Raw genomic sequence first — 15,330 nt, 5'->3', positions numbered from 1 at the left:
TTTCATCTCAAAATGCTCTCATCCCAGTCTCTTCCCTGAGCCCCTCTACCCACCCCAGGGCAGACCTCAGGCACGCAGAAGTAAAGGCAGGTACTTCAAGGAAAGGAGGCAGTGACTGACCTTTATCCGGCACCCCGTCTATTGCCTCACTGGATCATGAGGACAGCTCAACGCTCCAACGTCTCACCATTTGACAGACGAGGCTCAGGCTCCTTCAGGTGACTCGGAAGTGGTGGAGCTAGGAGGCCAGCCCACTTGTCAAAGCCTAAGTTGTCTCCAGAGCTTCTTAAACTTTCTCAGGAGTGAAATATCCCTAACAAGAGAGATGCATTTACGCATGTTCCGAGGTGCTGTAGGCTCCATAGACACACCCGGTAGTATTCAGTCTAAATGGAATGTTCCTTCTGACCGTATACTGGGCAAGTTCCCTGTCATGCTTCCAAATCAGCCAGTCATCACGTCCTCCCAGGTCTGGCTCAGTTGTCTCCCACGGGCTCCAGTATCACACTCAATGCAGGCACTCCCTTGGGTGGTACCACTTGGTTATTTGTCTGTGTGGCCCCACACGAGGTCACGGACCACATCAGCCTTATGCGTTTCCAGCACACTGCTCAACGCAGTAGAACTGCCCGATTCGTGCTTGTTGAGGAAGTGTTGACTCTAGCTAAACTTTCTAGTTCATGCATGAATAGGCTCTAGAACAGCTCTGCACGCATGGCACCAAAACAAGAAAGCAGGGACATCCCACACCACATCCGTTCTACCCCATGGTGTTTGCACTCCAGCCATGCAAGCCTTTCTGGAGTTCCTGAAATAAGCCATGTTCCCCCCCTACCACAGGGCCTTTGCACACACTGTTCCCGGTGAGTGTGTGTATGTGTGCTCAGTCGCTCGATTGTATCCAACTCTTTGTGACCCTTTGGACTGTAACCCGCAAGGTTCCTCTGTCCATGGAATTTTCCAGGCAAGAATACTGGAGCAGGTTGCCATTTCCTCCTCCTGGAGATCTTCCCAACCCAGAGATCGAACCCACATCTCCTGTGTCTCCTGCTTTGCAGGCAGTTGCTTTACTACTGAACCACCAGCGAAGCCCTGAAGTATCCCACTTCCTCTTTGGCTAGATCTCCGCTCACATCACGCACTTTTAGCACTGGATGCGTATCCTGTACAGCATTCAGCACGTGGTTCAAGTCTGATTGCCTCTTACACAGTGAAGGCAGGCAGGGGACCTTTGTTTGTTTGTTTACCCTGGTGACTCAGGCACTTATCACAGTGGCTGTCATGTGATAAAAGCTCGTCACATTGTGCGTGAACAGTGAAGAGGGGCTTCAGGGAGACCTATGTGGGGCAATTCCTGAGGAGAGAGAGATATCATCTGTATTTACAGCCAAGTGGAGTTCAGTATGTCTGAGCCACAGAGAATGAGGGGTGAGTGTCACAGGTGAGGGTCCAGGGTCTTCCAATGCATGTTAAGGCCTTGGACTTGACCCCCGGGGTCATGGGAGGTCATCAAGGGGTTTGACGCAAGGGGGTTATTCTCGTGTTCCTGTTCATCCGTGTCATCACGTGCCACTGTCCCTTTGAAGTTGGTCTCTGGACCAAGGGTCAGCATTATACACACGTACACACCCCATGCCCCCAAGTTTAACCAAGTCCATTGTTCTCACCTGCTGAGGTCATTTTTCACCATTGCCATATTGTCTTGCCTTCCAGCTCAGCTTCAAAAGCAATTTAGGGTAATAGAAGAAGTCCTTGCCATCAGGAAATATTAGAAAACCAAAGGCAGATGTTTTCCTGAAGCCCTCCCTCCAAGCTCCTGTGGTGTCATGAAGGTTAGCCTTAGATTCCTTGGAATGTGACCCTTGTCTGTTACAGACTATGAGATAGCCAGCCTCACCCCTCCTTACGCTATAATTTTATGTACATGTCCCTTTATTTCTTAATTCTCTTTTCTGCTCCTTTAGTTCTTCCTAATTTCAGTTTTGTTGTTATTGTTCTTTAGTCTCTCAGTCACATCCAACTTGTTACAACCCCCCTGACTGTAGCCCGCCAGGCCCCTCTGTCCATGGAGTTCTTCAGGCAAGGGTACTGGAGTGGGTTGCCATTTCCTTCTCCAAGGGATCTTGGAGACCAGGAATTGAACCCACATCTCCTGCATTGGCAGGCAGATTCTTTACCACTGAACCACCAGGTAAGCCCACTATATTCAATATCTTGTAATAAACCATAATAGAAAAGCATATAAAAAAGAATGTATATATATTATATATGTACACTCATATATATATGTATAACTGAATCACTTTGCTGTATAACTGTAATTGTTTGTTTAAAACAGAAAATCAAAATGATAGATTTGCTTTGTCAAATTGAGACTAAAAGAAAACTAATGATTGCTCCGAAACAACTCATAAAGCAGAAGGAGGGGGCAGCACTGAGGACAACTCTGCCAGGCCCTCAGCCACAGCCGCCCCAGGGTCCTCCGGCCCATCGCTGGGTCCACTCACTGTCCTCTGTTTCTGCATCTCTCCCACAGGGAGACAAAGAGAGCGCCCTGGTGAGACATCCTGCTCCCAGGGGACCAATCCAGACACTCATGACCCATCGGAGCCCAGAAGGCCCGATCCAGAACAGGGAGCAGCCGAGCCCGTGTAAACGTCTCAGCAAATCCACCGACTCCTGGTCACCCCTGCACCTCTTTCCAAGTGCTTATACAAACAGTTTGTTTTAGCTGCCTTATCGCAAGTATTTATGAGGTTCACCGTGGGAATCCCTGGCGGCGTTGACCTCCCCGCCTTCTGAGCGCTGTGTCCACAGCATCGTGCACCCAGAGCCCAGCCTGGCTGCCCGAGCAGCCGGTCCTGTGACCTCCTTTCAGCCCTTGCACAAAGGAGCAGACATCCAAAAGCAAATGTCTTCATTCGGGAGAAAACAAATTCTTCCTGCCACTATTTTCAGTCCAAAGAAAGTGCCAGAATGTTTTCAGATCGAAGGCCAGATGTGGATTACGGAGCACACTCTGCTGGCCACCGGGAACTTCGAGCCAACCTTCTGGGCACCAAGTACTACAGATTCCAACTCAGTCCCCGGGCCCTCCAAGGTCACGCGAGACTCTAGAGAAATGACCAAGAGAGCCGCAAAGAGACCCCTGGGCCCACGTCGGCTACAGCCTGTTTATTCGGAGTCAGTCCACAAGGAACCAGATTGTCTGGACTCTCCCGGTTGGCTCACAGCTCTGCCCTTACCTGGGGGTGGGGACGTGCAGGGGACCTGGGAGCCTGATTCTGTTACCATCTGATGAAATCCAGGTGCTCTGTTTATTTCGGAGTGCAGAAGCACACACCAACAGCTTGAAACTTACATTACAGACAGGAAACGCACGCCAGCGTCTGAAACTTGAAGCTGGGCCTCTTCTCAAAACAGAGGCTGTTTCTTCCCTGACGGACGCCCCTCCCTTTGGATGGAAAGAGCCCTTCTGCCCCTCACCACGGGCAGCTCAAGGCTTGGCTAGTTGTAAGTTGCATGTTTTAAACGTGCTTCATCTTCCTCTCTCCTCGCATTTTAAAGCAGATGGTCTAAACCTGCTCCCAGCCATGCTGCTTCCAAAGACAGTCTTCGTAAACTGGCCACGAGGGGACCCCCCCCCCAGCGGTCCAGTGGTTAAGACGTTGCCTTCCAATGCAGGGGGCACAAGTTTGATCCCTGGTCGGGGAGCTAAGATTCCATGTGATCCCGCATGCCTCCTGGCTAAGAAAAAGCCAAAACATAAAACAGAAGTAATACTGTAACAAATTCAGTAAAGACTTAAAAAAATAAATAAATAAAAACCTGGCCATGAAAATCTCCCTAAAAATGGATTCTTAACACACAGAAAAAACAAGGGTGGTATCCAGCCAGGGAGAAGGGCCGTGGAGGCAGGCAGGGTTTGGAGGACAGTCATGGGCTTGTTAAGTCTAATTAACTTCCTATGCTTTTCAAGCGCAGGGATTGGAGGGAGGTCTTTTTTTAATTTATTTATTTGTAATTGAAAGATAATCGCTTTACAATATTGGCTTGATTTCTGGAGGGAGAATCTGTGGACGGGCTTTCTGAGCCTTCACATTAAAGCGACCCCTTGGCCCGTGCCTCCTGTCCTGCACTTCCTGTCTCTCGCATCAGTAGCTCTGCGGGGATTTTAAAAAGACAAACAGAAAGGAAACATCTCTTTCTTCCTGGTCCTAATACGAGCCTCCTCGGTATTTTCATGTGGTTGTTGGTCAGAAAGAAAATATAAAATCCTGTTTTCGCCTTGGGAAGTCTGTTTTTTTTCTTTATTCAGCAGGAAAGTAGGATTCATTGGTGGGCATGAGTAAGAAGGGGACAGCGCCAAGGCTCTCATGAGTCCTGGACTGGTCATTTGTCCAGGGGAACGTCATCAGGGATGTATCTGACCCCACATCCATCTGGAATGAACTGCTTTTCTGCCACCCTGTTTTCAAATTCATCCTCATTCAACCTTGTAAAGCCCCACTTCTTGGAGATATGGATCTTCTGGCAGCCAGAGAACTTGAACTTGGCCGTGCAGGGGGCCTCAGTCCCATGTTCCTTGTTCTACAGCCTGGTGTGGATGGACATTAGGACTTGGCCAGTGTGGACCCTGGCCTCTGCCCTGGGGCTGTTCAAAGGCACCCCGCACACTTGAATAGAGCCTGGACTGGAGACGGCATGCCAGTCATGGATGTCCACCGGGCAGGGCTGTCTCCAGGTTCCTTAGGGCCAGCCGAGCAGGCAACAGGATACACGCACTGCCAAGAAGGCTGCTCTTTGCAGCCTTTGCACACTGGGCCCCCACGAGGGAAAGAGCACCGTCAGGCTTCATTGGCCATAAACTCCTTGGAAGGTCTTAACGCTGTGTACACCTTCTGGCACAGACTCAGGCTCCTTCACTTGATGCACAGGACAGTGCCCAGGATTAGCCATGCGTGCTGCTCGGAAACACGCAAGCCCGCAGTGCAGGGCCTCAGTCTCCTCGCCTGTAGAATGGGGCGAGGACAGGACTGCCTCTCCGGTCTCTTCCAGCCCCATGTGTGCTCCTGGTCAAGGGGGCTGCCTGCCGTCTCTGGAGCCTTTGCAAAGCTTCGATATCCAAAAAATGCAAGCAATGCATAAAAAAAAAAAAAAGGAAACTGGTGAAGATCTCACGGTGATGGAGCCAGTTCCCAGAATTCAATTGTAAACCTTAAAGGTCTGTGTTAACAGCCTGAACCAGGAGAAGTCGTTGGACTGAAGGGAAAAGCATCTGACCAGTGGGGCAATCAGAGGGACAGACTCAAGGGTGTATTTGGAGAGTTTCCAGAGACAGCACTGCATGGGATTCCCATGGTGTTGCTGACACCACAATGAGCCATCTCCAGCTGCTTTCTAGTCCTGATGTCTACACAAAAATGCCAGTTCCTGGCAGGAAAAAAAGTCTTCTGGGTACATCTGAGTTACATGCCTCCTCCTGTGGCTCTGGGAAGGGTCCAGGGACTGACGGATGACCAGGACCCAGGGAGAGGGTGGGTCAGGGGCTCCTGAGGAAGGGACCTCCTCTGGCTGGTGGGCAGCCAGGCTCTGGGAAGTGAAGCCCCTTCCGCTGTCCTTCTCGGCTCATGACTCTCCCGTCCCAGTTCACTGGCTGTGATTTTGAGTCCTGCCAGGTTTGGAGGGGGTGGGATCAGGGAGGAGAGTTGAGCCAGAGAACAGTTCCATCTGAGGGCAAGCGCTCCTGCTCTCCAGCCTAGCAGTTAGTGAAAGCTGACCCTCCAATGGGGGTCCTAGGGATCCTCTGGAGATTCCCCAAACTGGGGTCCTGCAAAGGGAACCACTCAAATGTAGACCCCACTCTCCACCCTCGGACTGCTCTGCTCTCAGCTTGGGCTCTCTTCTCCAGGCACCACTCAACATCAAAAGGTCCCCTTGGAGGCAGCCTGTAACGGGTCCCCGTGACTGGCATGTGGACCATGGGAAAAAGATCCATCTTCAGAGCAGCTCCCCTCAGCCCCGCTATCCCGCCTGTCCATCACAGTCAAGCAAGTCAAGCCAAGTTCAGTGCGCGGAATTCCCCACTGCAGGGCACACGTATCAACTCCTCAAATTTGTCCTGTTGGAGACACTCTCCTCTCCCTCCCCTTCTGGGTCCCTCATCTCCAGTAAAGGAGGATGCACTCTCAGTGGTGCTGATAACCTGCCGGGTATAAATCCTGCCCAAGGCGGCCAAAATTCCCTTCCAGGTGACTGGTGCTAGCAATTTTTTTTTTTCTTTTCAGAAGGAAGTAATCACTGCCCCCAAAAGTTGAAAGTCTGGCTAGTTTTTAAGGAATTTAAACTGGATTTGTTTCCCCCAATTCAAGAGCTTGCCCAACACAGAAGCTTTCGAGAAATAGAGGAAAGAAGTAAAGAAGGAGATTTGAAAGACAGAGGAAGAGAGAAAGGAGGATGGGGGCTGGGGGAAGACAAGGGGGCTTCAGAGAAAGGAAGGACATCCTCCAGCTCCTCCCGCACCCACTGGTCCCGCAGCATCCCACATTATGGGATCCCCAGGACCACTGACTCCCGGGGACTGGCACTCGGCTGGCCTGGGGCTCCTTCCGCTCCATCTGCACCTCATCCCCATCTGCACCAACCTCGCCTGCTCCCCCAGCCTACTCAGGACCTTAACCTGCAAACGGGGCCACAGAAGCCGAGGTTTCCCCCAGAGCATCCTTCAAAGGCCTCCCAGGACGGTGTGATGAAGAACCTCTGAAAGAGCTGGACCGTTCGGCCCAGGGAGGAGGCGTGAACCATAGTTGGCTCTTTTGGGGTGATGGGTCACCTCCCCCTGCCCCAATATACCACCGGGTCCAGTTCCTCCCCCCACGCAGCCCTGCCCCTGGGCTCACTGCCCCTCTGAGTGCACCCACGCGTGGCTTCCCCTCTCCAGCCCACCCACGATCAACTGCATCTGGGCATCTTTTTTCTGGGTTAATCTTGTCTCCTCGGGTTGTGCAGACTCACTGGGGCCGTCTTTTTAGCCTCTGCTCTGATGAACCACTCCTAACACACACTCCCTGAGGGTAACAACGTTATTGAATCCAGCACAGAGTGGGTCCCTCAGATATCTTCTGGAGCCCGGGAGCCCCAGCCCTGTGGCCCGCAGGTTGAGAACTGCAAGACCACGAGGTCAGACCTGCCAAGTCACAGTCCCGACCAGAGCTGGGGCTCCGGCTGGGACCATCCAGGATTGTCCCTTCCGAGTCCCCAGCTTGTTCCCCGTCTTGGCCATCAGGTGGCACTACAGTTCCATGGGTCACCAGAACTGCGGCATCTGGGAGGGTGGCTTTCTCTTCCCACCACGCGCATGGATGTGTCCCCAACCTGCGTGGAGGGGAGCCTGGGGCTGTGACCTGAGCCCGGGGCAAGTCAAGCTCAGTGCGTGGGACTCTCCCCCTGTGGGGAGAGGTGGGGATGTCCCACCTTTCCCGGGGCATGTTGGCTACTCCTCTCTGGAGGATGTGCTCTGCACTGAGCAGCTGAGCAGGAGTTCAGCAGAGCCCACCAAGGCTCTAACCAGAGGGTTCAGGGAAGCACACGCCTGGGTGTACCACTGATGCTCACCTCCACTGGCTGTGTCCGAGTCCCTACATTCTTTCTTTTCATCCCCACTTGCCGCCACCCACTCCCCTTTCCCAATCCAGGCAGGAGAGTCGTTTGTATTCCCTACAAAGGTTTCAGTAGAAACCAAAGGGACAGTGTACTCAGAGGACCCCTCTGCCCCAGAAGCCACTTTTTTCTCAAGTCCTACCACCTTTTCCCCCTAAAGCCATTTTGACTCACAAGACTTTCCAGTAAAATCTCAGCAAACTGATCAGAAGGAAAAAAAAAGTACTTATCCAGGAAATTTGTTTTTGCCAATTATCCTTTCCTTACAGGCACACAAATCGAATGATGTTGACTGATCTTGATTTCTCATTAGTGCTCGGGGCTATGACCACAACCTGCCCAGAGACTCTGGTGTGAATAGCTGTCACCTCCAACCTCGCCCTTGGGTCTGTGCGTCCTTGTGTTCTGTGTCCATGGTCATAGCAACACAGACCACGGAGTCTAACGGTGAGAAAGAAGAAGAATAAAGAAACACACCTTTAAATGATTTACCAACAATTTTAAAGATACATTTTAATGAAGGCAAACTGCACATCGGCAATGGCATAACCTTGTGCAGGGCGCACGAGGCTCATCTATAAGCTGAGCTTTATTCGGTGGTCACGTGATCCCCGAGGCAGCTTTTACATTTGAGAGTTCTCTCTCTCTTTCTCAGTCTCCCTCTGTTTTACACACACACACACACCTGCCTTCTGTGTCAGATGTCAGTTTGTCACACGCCAGAAGCCCTTCCCTGATGCCCCCAACCCACCAAACTGAGTGCATCACGCTCCGAGCATCTCAGACTTACCCTGAATCAGGACGGTCCATGGCCCCGTCCATACCATGAGCTCCCTGGGAAAGGTGCTGAGTTCCGCCCTTCTCTGGTGCCAGCCTGTGATCTGTTAAACCCATGAACGCTTGTGTGTGAGGCCTGCTCACACAGACTCACACCTTTTCACAGGAACTGGACTCCAGGGCATCTCCAGAGGCGACAGGGACCACATTGTCCCTGCAAGACTCTGGGCTGCTTTTCCAAATGCCAGGGCGTCAAGAGAGGAGTTTCTGTGGCCAGAGGCAGATTGAGACCTGGGCATTGTGCTTGGTAGGGACACAGACACACCACTCATGTCAAGTCAGCAGGAGTCTGACTCAAAACTCAAAACCGCGATGCACTCTGACTCAAAACGGCCCTGGGGACCTCTCTTCCCTCTAGCACCCGGACATGCCCTCTTCTGACACCCCAGAGGCCCACCCCCTTCCTAGTGGCCTCCAGCCTGAGAACCCACTGCAAGGAAATTGCCAGCTTGTCAGGCCCGTCAGCCACAGCCCTTTTGCCTCCCGATTATCCATTTATCAGAGGAGGGCGGCTGAAGTTCTCTGCCTCCGGCCAGACCAGGGCCTTCAAGCTCATCCCTCCCCCTGGGGAATGTGAACCCCAAACCTGCTCCCTGGGGAGTTTCCTCTCACCAAGTTCCTGCATTTAATAGGATGGCAAATAAATACGCAAAAATGTTTTAAACTGGAAGATTACAATCCTGCTCTTCCTAAGTCATTTCTGTTTGGCCAGAATGAGCAGAGACTTTGCTCTCTGCTCTTCTTGGCTTAATAAGGGAGGCCAGGGCTGCTCTTTGGAGAAGGTCCAGCACCTTTAAGGGACCAAAAGGGCCTGAAATCATCTCCCCACCACCTCATCCACGGCTCCCTCTAAGCTTCCTCAGCCTTCTTTTTCTTCCCAGCACTTACCCCCGCCTGAATTATATTGTATATGTGTTCATTTTCCTGCTTATGATCTGTCTTCTCCAAAAAGATATCAGCTTCTTGAGGTCAAGAACTTTGTATTGTTTATCACTGTAGCTGCAGGGCGCACAAGAGCGCCCAGACATGGGAAGGACTTGCTATCCGTTTGCTGAATGAATGAGTGCTTGGATGATTGCTCCTGTCCCTTGGCGGCTCCAGCTCCATCTCCTGTACTCTCTCCTTGGCCTCTGTGCCTGGGCCACCCTGGCCTCCACTTCCTCTATTCTGTCTGTCCCAGGATCCAGCACACCTGACATACACCCGCCCCTGCCTGAACACAGGAGAGCCCCTCCCCACCTGCCCCAAGGGGCATCAGGCACCCTCCACACATGTCACACCTACCTGTACCTTTCCTGCACAGCACTTGTCGTCCTGTGCAATGTTATACTTATTAGAGAGATTATTATTTACCCATTGACTGTGGTCTCTGCCCAATTACTCACCATGTATTCCCTGTTCTTAGGGGTACACAACAGGTTCTTAAATATTTACATCTGATATTTGTGATAGCAATGATATTTGTTATACCTAAGTCTTATTTATGATGATTTTATTGTGAACAGACATTTCCTTCCAACTTTTTGAGTTTAGGGGTAAAGGGTATGATTTGGAGGTGGTGGTTTAGTCACTAAGTTGTGTCTTACTGTTGTGACCACCTGCCAGGCTCCTCTGTCCATGGGATTCTCCAGGCAAGAATACTGGAGTGGGTTGCCATTTCCTTCTCCAGGGGTCTAATTTACAAAGATAGAAGTCACATCCCAGGTGACCAAGAAGTTTTAAAAATCTTTCTAGACAGACTTTGCTAAATCTTCCTACTTTCAGAAGCCAAAGCACATAGGATGAAACTCATTCTTTTTCTGCTCTTTGCTCACCATGATGTTGTAAGCTGGGTACCAGAAGGATGCAAAGGTGAGATCAGGAGTGGGAGGCAAGCAGGTGGTAACAGGAAGCAGGAGGGTTTGCCAGAGAATGAGGTCAAGGCAGTGAGTTCTGCATTTTGGTCTTCCCTCACTGGGGACTAACTCCCCACCCCGACTGCTACATTAGGAAAGGACAAAAAACAAGCCCTTATCGCAAAACGCCTCGGCAGTCCAGACTGTGAAAATGTCTGCTTTTCCTTACCGCCACGAGATTAGCAAGACAACCTGGATCCGATTTCATGGCGCTGGGAACATTCAGATATTGGGGGAATCATGCCATGCGATCCTCCAACCGTACAGATAAGGGAACTGAGGTCCCCAAGTTACCCCGGTTCACAGAACTCAGCCCTATCTCCTAGGCCACTCTCTCGGCAGCAAGCTTTTTTTTCCCTAAATTAGCTAAAATTTCCAACGTCATTGTTTGGATTAGAACACGGTCAGTAATGGAGGACACATGACTGCCGATGAGAACAGCATGTATATTAACTACTTGCGTGCCCAGGCCACGGACAGCGGGTCATCTGGGTTCCCCGCAAGGCAGCCTATGGCAAAGGTTTGAGCGCAAACACTTGATTCTGGAAGGGATGTCAGAGAGTGGGGAAGAAGGCAGTGGTGGCGGGTGGCAGGGGGTGCGGAGGGGGGTGGGGAGACAGCAAAGGTAGCCCGTAAAGTTGGGCTGAGGAATAATTTCCCATCTTGCTGGAGACAGCCCGTGTTGGTTAGTCACCTCGACTCCATCCCTGCTCCACTGAGCTTGCCTGGGGGAGCCTGATGTAAGTAGCACTTACAACCTACCCGCCTGCCACCGCCTGTCTCCTCGGACATAGCCCCTGAAGCAGGACTGGGGGGACATGGAGACCGGCTGCAGGCAGCTTCCAGGCAGGTCAGGGGGCATCCACATACCCCCACCATCGTGGAGACGTGTGAGATGCTAAGCCATCTAAAGCACGACACTTCACCACCGATCCCTACAACCAGAGGGGCCTTGGAACTCATTCAATGAGAACCCACCAAACATTTCTGTCAACGTCCAGGTAGTCAGTGTTTTGGATTTGGGGGTGGCCTGGTCTCTATCTCGGACTACTGAGCTCTGTTCTATCGTGAGAAAGCTGCCATAGAGAATATGGGGAAACGGAGTGTGGCTGTGTCCCAGGCCCCCTTTATTTACAAAAGAAGGGAGCAGGTTAACTGGCCCTAGGCCATAACCTGCTAACCCCTGATCTAAGCAAATCTTTTTATTTTAGCCTTGAGGGAAGTAGGTCCAAAAAGCTGATCTTGGCTCAGGAGGCATAGTCAAGGACCTACTTCTTGAACCACACAGCAGGCTCACGTCCTCTCGATTCCGGATGGATTCAACAGTGGTTGGGAGGAAGAAGGCGGTAAGAATAAAACTATGTAACCCACACTGGGACTTGAACCCGTGATCTTCCAACTAAATCACATACCTGGTTTCAGGACTTCAGGAAGCTCAGGTTCTTGATGTCTCATTGCAGAAAAAATTCAGTGAGGGCCAAAGGGATGAGTAAGAAGTGAATGTATTTAGAGAGAAACACACATCACAGACAGGATATGGACCATCTTGGAAGGCAAGAAGCCGCAGGATTTGGGGTTGTCTGTTTCCATAGGGGTGGGTAATTTCGTAAGCTAATGAGAGGGAGGAGTGTTCCAGCTATTTTGGGGGAAGGAGTGGAGATTTCCGGAAATTGGGCCGCTGCCCTTTTTTTGACCCTTAGAACTTCGCAGGGCGTCTGCGGATGTGTCATTTAGCTTGCCGATGGATTACACTGAGCCTGTACTGAGGCTCAAGGTCTAGTGGAAGTTAACTCGTCTGCTACCTTAGACCTATTTGATTCTAATCAGATTATTCATATCATTGGGCTATGTAATTTTTCCAAAAGGTTGTGCCCCGCCCCCTTCCCTCCTGCTTTAAGATCAGGACATTTACTCTCCCATGTTCGCCCCAAGAGGTCTCTGCAAACTGAACCCTTCCCTCTAACAAAGGTCCAGCCCAGCTGGTCCTGGTACTGACCTGCCCTCACTCCTTCAAGCACAGAGGTGGATAAGACATCCCCGGACGCCAGCGCTGGGGGTCTACACTGTCACGCCTCTCCTACACTCTTCCCACACCTTTGTAGAAGTTCCTGTATTAAATATTCATGAATATGACAAAATTACCCAACTTCAGGGCGCCATCTGTTTACCGCTGGGCTCCTGGCTGCCAAGATATAAAATGCATCAAGTGACTGTCCAGAGCTCTACACGCTGTGACACTCAAAGGGGAAGGAGGATCTTCTCCTGGTGGGTCCAGCAGGGCGTGCCGACTCGGGCCTTGAGGATGGAGGGCAAAGGCGAAGCCACGTCTGGAGGCAGAAGGAGGATGGCGGTATGTGTGCGGTGGTGATCGGCTTCAAACCCTTTGCCTCAACTGAGCAAGAGGAGGCGGCCCAGGCAATGCAGTGCAGATTTAGTGAAAAGGCCGGGAAAATCTGCCCTCCGAATGGGGGAAGAGCCTGCCAGCTGCAGACCAGAGGAGGAGATGAATCAGGATTGCCTGCCAGGGTGGCGGGAGGGCCGAGCAGACAGAGGAACCCTGGTGTGCGCCGAGACCCATCAATCCTTCTAAAAGGTCTTAGAGCAGTCTGCAAAGGCTTGGGACTCCTCCCAAGGAGGTGTGACCTGGTATCAGGAGTCAGGACCTGGTATCACAAAGTCCTGCCCTGCCTTTGGAGGCCAGACTCAAAGCCCTAGGCGAGGAACCAGAGGCTGCAGAAACCTGCAAGAGACCACAGCTGCCAGGACTCAGAAAGAAGGTCCTTCTCTCCTGGCAGATGGTCACAGGCATACAAGTCACCAAAATCGTGTCCCCGCTCCATCCCCCAGGACAAACACGGAAGCCAGAAGGAAGACACACAGACCTACAAAAGCCGGGATGCGTCATCTCCAAGTGGATTATTCGGCCCATTTAGCAAGCCTTCACCATGGACTCCTCAGACACTCTTAGAGCCAGAACCCTATAAACTGGATGTAAAATTCAGGCAGATTTCCTGTAGTCTATCAAGCTGGTGACTTCCTCAAAGCAGAAAACAGAGTGTGCCAGAGCTGAAGAGGGAGGAGATGGAAACTGAATGAAGTTAAGTCTGGATTTAGAATTCAAGGTTGGGCAGGCAGCTCACACAGTCCCAGGAGTGGGGGCCGGAGGGGGAGGGGTGCAGGTGGTGATGGAGGAAGAGAGAAGGTTCTGGTTCTTCTATTTGACCTTGGCCTCCAAGGCAGAAGATGTTGGCCCTGGTTATTTATTTACGGAGTCACAATGCGCAAATTTATTTTCCTCCCTAAACTGACTACCTTTGAAATAGCAGAACTTTTGTTTATTCTAATCTGTACTTCTTCCAGGAAGGGCCCTTAACTGGGTATTCCAGAAAGTCTTCTGTCTCTTCTTCCGTCAGCTTCATAGACTTTGATCCCATTGGCTTTAGAATTCCAGCCATCGGGGTGACATGTGTACCTTGAGTAGATTCTGGGCCCCAGAGTAGAGTCTCTGGCCTCTCCCTGCTCATTCCTTGGGGTTTTTTGGTTCTTCTTCCCTGTTCCCCCTCCCCTCCTTGGTTATCTTCCTAAACAGCCTCCTCGGCCTGCAAAGATGCAACAAGTGTGTCATCCCTCTCTTTGGCAAATGAGGCAGTCGCTGTGTTGCAGAGATTTTATTCTTACGGACCTGCTGCTGGGCTGCGATCACCTCGGGAGAAGAGAAGCATTGCAGTTCGCAAGTTCGGGCTCAAATTCCACCCCCTCCTGCCAACCAGCCTAGTGACCTTGGACATGCTGATGGGGAACTGTTCCAAGCCTCCATCTCCTAATCTGGAGGTTGAGGATAATGCCACTTTTCTCGAAAACACGTTGGGGAATTAAATGCAAAAACTTTTGCAGGTGATGTGGGAGCCATTCTCACATGTACCCAGACCGCTTGTTGGCAGATGCGTGGACTTCCCACTAGAAGAAGGCGTAAAACTACAAAGAAAGGATGGGGTGAGGAAGGCAAGAGAGAGGGATTCCCTGCTCTGCTAACACCACTCAGGTCATGAGGAGAGGTCAACAGTAGCCTCCTGCCCAGGACACTGCTGTCTCATGGTGGGGCTCCCTTCTCCCTCCCTCCAGGCCAGTTTTCCTGCAGAGAGCCTTCCCGCAGGTAGGCAGAGAACAGGGCTATTTCAGAGCCATGAAAAGAGTGGGGCTTCATATTCAAATAATAGGTTAATGCCGCTTCTGGCTGGTTGCTACGAACTTGTGGGAGGCAGTGCCTATTTTCCAGCTTTGACTCTCTACCTCTGGCCTAAGAAAGAGTTCCCTTCTCAACCAGGACCTGGATGTGGGAGCTTTGGTTTTTCTGTGGGACCCGCCTGAGAAGGAAATTCTTGTCTAGCCAGAGAAGCTCAAAGCTCTTGAGATGAAGCTGGGGGCTTGCGGAGGAACCTGGCTGCTCAAAGTCACTCTAGATCTGGGCAGGTGGTGGGCAGGAGCCTCAGAGGGCAGGCCCTCAGGTGTGCAGAGCCCCTCAACGTCAGGGGGAAGAATTTGGAGTCCACAGGGACCAGCTTGGACCTGGGCTTATCCCCTGCAGACTGGCTGGCGGACGGCTGGGCTTCACATTCTCCTTGGATCATCCTTTAAAATAAAAGGCATCCATGATTTGAAACCTTCAAGAATCTCTGAGTGGCAGGTACTGGGGGCTTGGCTGAAGCAGCTACTGTTGTGGCCCACCCCGGGACCTGCCCTGGCACTCAAGCAAGGGGCAGGAGGGAACTGTCAACTGAAAAAAAATGCATGACCTGAAAATGGAGAGCTGTGCTTTATTCAGTGAAATAAAACACAAAGAGGTAAGGGAGGAGCCAGGATATATTGGAGATTTAGCAAAAAAAAAAAAATCAGGTAGTTGGACTATTAAAAGATTAAAGGAAATCAAGCATCTCAAGTA

At 51.3% G+C, this 15,330-nt stretch overlaps 1 non-coding gene across 1 annotated transcript; it reads right to left on the bottom strand.

Moving 5' to 3' along the window:
- Nucleotides 1-4,732: 4,732 nt before the first annotated feature.
- On the bottom strand, nucleotides 4,733-4,867 carry LOC129549487 (small nucleolar RNA SNORA70). The gene has a single exon (XR_008684583.2). It is a non-coding gene; the product is annotated as a small nucleolar RNA SNORA70 (small nucleolar RNA).
- Between the last annotated feature and the right edge of the window lie 10,463 nt (nucleotides 4,868-15,330).

Source organism: Moschus berezovskii, chromosome 26 (assembly GCF_049115385.1).
Source record: "Moschus berezovskii isolate FMDL1 chromosome 26, NW_MosBer_1.0, whole genome shotgun sequence".
Classification (NCBI taxonomy): domain Eukaryota; kingdom Metazoa; phylum Chordata; class Mammalia; order Artiodactyla; family Moschidae; genus Moschus; species Moschus berezovskii.
The sequence above is the reverse complement of the archived record's forward strand: the minus strand, read 5'-3'. Positions and strand labels throughout refer to the sequence as shown.